The sequence below is a fragment of the Pelodiscus sinensis genome, chromosome 26 (assembly GCF_052426305.1).
Source record: "Pelodiscus sinensis isolate ZL-2025 chromosome 26, ASM5242630v1, whole genome shotgun sequence".
Taxonomy (NCBI): domain Eukaryota; kingdom Metazoa; phylum Chordata; order Testudines; family Trionychidae; genus Pelodiscus; species Pelodiscus sinensis.
In genome coordinates this window covers 19,181,777-19,188,137 of record NC_143077.1, presented here as the reverse complement: position 1 = coordinate 19,188,137, position 6,361 = coordinate 19,181,777, and the positions used below count along the sequence as shown (strand labels likewise).

At 65.8% G+C, this 6,361-nt stretch overlaps 1 protein-coding gene across 1 annotated transcript in view; it reads left to right on the top strand.

Annotated features, from left to right (window-relative positions):
• Positions 1-670: 670 nt before the first annotated feature.
• The window catches only part of LOC106731587 (cAMP-dependent protein kinase inhibitor beta-like), a 52,494-nt gene continuing 46,803 nt past the window's right edge, over positions 671-6,361 (top strand). Inside the window, exon 1 of the mRNA XM_089773419.1 lies at positions 671-820. The gene's annotated coding sequence lies outside the window, so the exon portion shown is untranslated. The remainder of the gene's footprint in view (positions 821-6,361) is intronic.

The following is a 6,361-nucleotide window of genomic DNA, read 5'->3' as shown; positions in this document are numbered from 1 at the left end:
GCGTGGGAACCCACTTTGGAACGTTTCGCCTTCGGTTTGAAATTGGTTTTGATTATTTATGGCCCACGTCCGAGGCGCAGGCCGGGCGCGCGGCGATCCAGGGAAACGACCCTCCCGGCTTCCCCCAACAATTTGCTTTCATTCCGTGCCTGCATGGGAGTCGCTGTCCCCACAGCCAGCCGCCCGGCCTCGTGGCCTTCCCTGTCCTTGCAGGGCCCTCCCATGGCGGCGGCGGTGGCGGCAGAAACAGGCATCCCAACAGAAATGTCAAACAAACCCAATATGATTTGCTGATGGAGGAAAAACAAACCCCCACGGCCCTCGGCCCAAAAGCAGGCGGTGCAGGCTGCATGCTCAGCCCTGCCAGAAATGCTAATCCACAGCGTTGGCACCGCTCAGCAGCACTGACCAAGGAGGCAGCCAAGGGGGATCTGGGAGGAGGATCCCTCCCAAGAGCTGAAGGGCTTCTTTACAGGGGGCTTGTCTGGGCATGGCAGCCCTGTTCTCTGAGTCTCAGGCAGGCTGGGAGGGAGAAGAGGTGCCCCATGGTCGGCCCAAGGATGGAGAGCGAGGTTAATTGTCGGGACTCTCCCCCTGCAGAGTGAATGGTACGTCTCTCAGGCAGGCAGCTAGCAGTCTGCTGGTACCCCAGTGCATTGTGAGCTAGGCAAGGAGATGTCTTAGTGGCTGTGCTGGACCGGGGGACTTGACTTGGGGTTCTTACAGCGCCCGGCTCCCTGGGCAGCAGCTGGCTCCTGCGTTTCTCCCCCTTACGGTCCAGCAGCAGGATCAGCCCTTGCATTTCTCCCCACTGCATCTGGTAAGTGTCGGGGTTCTGCTCGCCCTGGCTGGGGAGCTGCAGGGATTAAGAGAGAGGGAGGAAGGGGAGGAGTACTGAGGGGCGCTTAGGAATTGCCCAGGCTGCCAGAGGGTGCCATGGTCAATTTCACCCGTGGGGAGGGAGGACTTTGCACCCTAAAGGGGCTTGTAGGCAGCATGGTGCCGGCGTGGGGGTAGAGGGCAAAGGAGGATGGAGAAGCGGTAGGAGACAGATGTCAGGTCATGGCTGATTCCAGATGGATGGTGGGGGTGGCTGGGATGCATTCGACATGCCGGAGAACCAAACTTTCCAGTGGCTTAAATCACACCCGGCTGATGATGCTTCCATCTTTGTGAGTCTGTACGACTGGTGTCCAGATACTGCGCTCGCACAGGGATTCCAATAGCCCAGGTCCAGGGGGAGGTGACTAATATTTGCCAGGGGTGAGGGGTGTCAAATGCAGAACTGCTCAGTATTTCGTGTCTCAGTCAGAGCCAGCAGCAGCGGCGGGTGGGACGGAGCCAGGGCATGCCGGTGTAATGGCCGTGAGTTGTCTGGTTGGCGGCTGAGTAATCCCTGGTTTCTGGTGTCTGTGCTGCTGTTTGTGCTTATTACACCTGGCTGGGAAGGCAGCTCCAGGAGCGTGGTCACAGCTGCCGTTGCAGGGAGCCCAGCATGTCTGGCCCCTGGGAGCACAGGCCAGGGCGTGAGGAGTTAGGCTGGGAGCTGAGAACAGGCTGTTTCCTTTCGACGCACAAAAACACCGTGTACACCAAAAAAGAATTACAAATAAATAACTAACCCCCCACCACCGAACGTTCCAGATCCCTGTCGCTTCAGCCCCTCGTCCGTATCACCCAAGTACTGAGCACCAGCACCCCCCAGTCCTAGCTCCTCAAACCCAGAAACCACACTCCGTCACCCCCATACTCACTCCAGCCTTGTTCCCCATCACCCTTATTCATTACCCAAGAGACCATGACTTCCACACAAGGTCCCCATCACCTTGCCCCCCATAGCTCCCCATGCCCACCCTCACCTACTTCCCATCACCCCCAAGCCCTTGACCCCATGACCCCCACACCTGGCATTAACCCTCCCCCAAGGCAGCCCCAGCTGGTCTGTCCGAGGCTTCCAGAAGGAAAGCAGATTTCAACAGCCCCGGAAGCCCTGAGCTGTGTGTTGTGACGGGAGGCTGTGGTGAGGGGCTTGGCTGGGCCAGGGAGAGGTGGGTCCCATAGCTCTGCCCTGAGGGCTGGCAGATGGCATGAACGTTCCTGGCTTCTAACTGTTCCTCATAGGAGCCATTGTGGAGGATGAGGTTACAGAGATGCACTCCACTGCTTCCCCCGGGCGATCCACTGCTTCTCCAGGGCGCTCACAGCTTCCTCCGGGCGCTCACAGCTTCCCCCGGGCGCTCACTGCTTCCCCAGGGCGCTCACTGGTTCTCATGGGCACTCACAGCTTCCCCAGGGCACTCACAGCTTCCTCCGGGTGCTCACTGCTTCCCCCGAGTGCTCACTGCTTCCCCAGGGTGCTCACAGCTTCCCCAGGGCGCTCACTGCTTCCCCCGGGCGCTCACTGCTTCCCCAGGGCGCTCACTGCTTCTCCTGGGTGCTCACTGCTTCCCCCGGGCGCTCACTGCTTCCCCCGGGCACTCACTGCTTCCCCAGGGTGTTCACAGCTTCCCCAGGGCGCTCACTGCTTCCCCCGGGCGCTCACTGCTTCCCCAGGGCGCTCACTGCTTCTCCTGGGCACTCACTGCTTCCCCCGAGTGCTCACTGCTTCCCCAGGGTGCTCACAGCTTCCTCAGGGCGCTCACTGCTTCCCCCGGGTGCTCACTGCTTCCCCAGGGTGTTCACAGCTTCCCCAGGGCGCTCACTGCTTCCCCCGGGTGCTCACAGCTTCCTCTGGGCGCTCACAGCTTCCCCCGGGCGCTCACTGCTTCCCCAGGGCGCTCACTGCTTCTCCTGGGCACTCACAGCTTCCCCAGGGCACTCACAGCTTCCTCCGGGTGCTCACTGCTTCCCCTGAGTGCTCACTGCTTCCCCAGGGTGCTCACAGCTTCCCCAGGGCACTCACAGCTTCCCCCGAGTGCTCACTGCTTCCCCCGAGTGCTCACTGCTTCCCCAGGGTGCTCACTGCTTCCCCAGGGCGCTCACTGCTTCCCCCGGGCGCTCACTGCTTCCCCAGGGCGCTCACTGCTTCCCCCGAGTGCTCACTGCTTCCCCAGGGAGCTCACTGCTTCCCCCGGGTGCTCACTGCTTTCCCCCGGGCACTCACTGCTTCCCCCAGGCACTCACTGCTTCCCCCGGGCGCTCACTGCTTCCCCCGGGCGCTCACTGCTTCCCCCGGGCGCTCACTGCTTCCCCCGGGCGCTCACTGCTTCCCCCGGGCGCTCACTGCTTCCCCCGGGTGCTCACTGCTTCCCCCGGGCGCTCACTGCTTCCCCCGGGCGCTCACTGCTTCCCCCGGGTGCTCACTGCTTCCCCCGGGCGCTCACTGCTTCCCCAGGGTGCCCACTGTTTCCTCCGGGTGCTCACTGCTTCCCCAGGGCGCTCACTGCTTCCCCCGGGTGCTCACTGCTTCCCCTGGGTGCTCACTGCTTCCCCCGGGTGCTCACTGCTTCCCCAGGGCGCTCACTGCTTCCCCAGGGCGCTCACTGCTTCCCCAGGGCGCTCACTGCTTCTCCCGGGTGCTCACTGCTTCTTCCGGGCGCTCACTGCTTCCCCAGGGCGCTCACTGCTTCCCCCGGGCGCTCACTGCTTCCCCCGGGTGCTCACTGCTTCCCCAGGGCGCTCACTGCTTCCCCCGGGCGCTCACTGCTTCCCCCGGGTGCTCACTGCTTCCCCAGGGTGCTCACTGCTTCCCCCGGGCGCTCATTGCTTCCTCTGGGCGCTCACTGCTTCCCCCGGGTGCTCACTGCTTCCCCTGGGTGCTCACTGCTTCCCCAGGGTGCTCACTGCTTCCCCAGGGTGCTCACTGCTTCCCCCGGGCGCTCACTGCTTCCTCTGGGCGCTCACTGCTTCCCCCGGGCGCTCACTGCTTCCCCTGGGTGCTCACAGCTTCCCCAGGGTGCTCACTGCTTCCCCAGGGTGCTCACAGCTTCCCCTGGGTGCTCACTGCTTCCCCAGGGTGCTCACAGCTTCCCTAGGGTGCTCACTGCTTCCCCAGGGTGCTCACTGCTTCCCCCGGGTGCTCACTGCTTCCCCAGGGTGCTCACTGCTTCCCCCGGGAGCTCACTGCTTCCCCAGGGCGCTCACTGCTTCCCCAGGGCGCTCACTGCTTCCCCCGGGCGCTCACTGCTTCCCCTGGGTGCTCACTGCTTCCCCCGGGCAGTGGCCACTGCCAACTGAGTTTAGTAGCTTCCCTTGGTCTGTCCTAGTTCCCAGCCCTTCCCCCTTTTTCCACGTGGCTCTTGCAGGCAGGAGGGCAGCGGTCCTGCGGGCAGGGCTCTCCTGGCCCTACCCCCTCTGGCCCCCAGGCAGTGAGCAGGCGTGTGGCCATGTGAACTGAGTGTGTCTCTAGGGGCACAGAGCAGGGCTCTGCCCTACATCACCTCCCCCGCCCACCAAGCACATGGCTGCCCAGAGCTCCTGCCCCCTGCTAGCACTGCTCCCCCTGGCTGCTTGAGGCAATGCCAATGGGCCAGTCCACAGGTGGTGGAACTACAAGGGTGGAGGGTGCTGCACCCCTGCCTAGAAGTGGGTTCCACCACCTCTCCTACCCCCAAGCTCCAGATACAGGGATTTCAGGGAGGAATACGGGGGGGGGGGGGTATTGCTCTTAGGCTCAGCCCTTCCCTCCCTCCCAGTCACCCCCATGATTTCCCCCTGGTCTGCTGGGTTTTCCAGAGACCACACCCTGGCCCGTGGCTCGGCGCTAATGGCCATGCGGCGACGCAGGAATCGCTTCCACTGGCTGCTGAAATGCAGCTGTCTCTGGGGTGGAGCGCAGCAGCTGCTGAACTGCAGTTTATGAGAGTCAAGAAGGGGCGATGAAACCCAGGAGACCATAAAAGTCCAGTCTCACCCCAGCCTCCGCCCGCTGAGTCTGGCCCGGCCCATAAACTGGGAGCCAAAGTTGCCCTGGGATACAGGGGTGCCTGTACTGCCCTATGGTCTTACTCTGCTGCCAGCCCCACTCTGGGGCCTTGCGCTTGCCAACACCTCTGGCAGCATTATAAAATGGTGTCCTTGGCCGCTGTCTGCCAGAGGCTGGAGAGAGATGGCAAGAGACAAATCGCTTGATCGTGTCTTCGGTCCACCCTCTCTGGGGCACCTGGCATTGGCCACTGTCGGTAGGCAGGATACTGGGCTAGATGGACCTTTGATCTGACCCAGTCCGGCCGTTCTTATGTTCTTATGTTCAGCAGCTGGTGAGAGGTGCAGGCGCAGAGGGCTGGGAGCAGAGGGCCAGGAGGTGCGGGGAAGCAGGGGGCCGGGAAGTGCAGGCGGGGTCTGGAGGTGTGGGTGCAGGGGGCCGGGAGATGCGGGCGGGGCCGGGAGGTGTGGGTGCAGGGGGCCGGGAGATGCGGGCGGGGCTGGGAGGGCCGGAGAAGCAGGGGGCCGGGAGGTGCAGGGAAGCAGGGGGCCGGGAGGTGCGGGCGGGGCCGGGAAGTGTGGGCGTAGGGGGCCGGGAGGTGTGGGCGTAGGGGGCCGGGAGGCGCGGGCGGGGCAGGGAGGTGTGGGCGAAGAGGGCCGGGAGGCGCGGGCGGGGCAGGGAGGTGTGGGCGTAGGGGGCCGGGAGGTGCAGGCGGGACCACGAGGTGTGGGTGCAGAGTGCCGGGAGGTGCAGGCGGGGCCAGGAGGTGTGGGCGCAGGGGGCCAGGAGGTGCGGGGAAGCACAGGCCCGGGAGGTGTGGGTGCAGAGTGCCGGGAGGCGTGGGCGGGGCCGGGAGGTGTGGGCGCAGGGGGCCAGGAGGTGCGGGGAAGCACAGGCCCGGGAGGTGTGGGTGCAGAGTGCCGGGAGGCGTGGGCGGGGCCGGGAGGTGTGGGCGCAGGGGGCCAGGAGGTGCGGGGAAGCACAGGCCCGGGAGGTGTGGGCGCAGGGGGCCGGGAGGCGTGGGCGGGGCCGGGAGGTGTGGGCGCAGGGGGCCGAGGCGCGGGCGGGGCCAGGAAGTGTGGGCGCAGGGGGCCGGGAGGTGTGGGCGCAGGGGGCCGGGAGGCGCGGGCGGGGCCAGGAAGTGTGGGCGCAGGGGGCCGGGAGGTGTGGGCGCAGGGGGCCGGGAGGTGTCGGTGCAGGGGGCCGGGAGGTGCGGGCGGGGCCGGGAGGTGTGGGCAGAGGGGGCCGGGAGGTGCGGGCGGGGCCGGGTGGTGTGGGCGCAGAGTGCCAGGAGGTGTGGGCATAGAGGGCCGGGAAGTGGGGGCGCAGGGGGCCGGGTGGTGCGGGCGCAGGGGGCTGGGAGGTGTGGGCGCAGGGGGCCGGGAGGTGCGGGCGCAGGGGGCCGGGAGGTGCGGGCGCAGGGGGCCGGGAGGTGTGGGCGCAGGGGGCCGGGAGGTGTGGGCACAGGGGGCCGGGAGGTGCGGGCGCAGGGGGCCG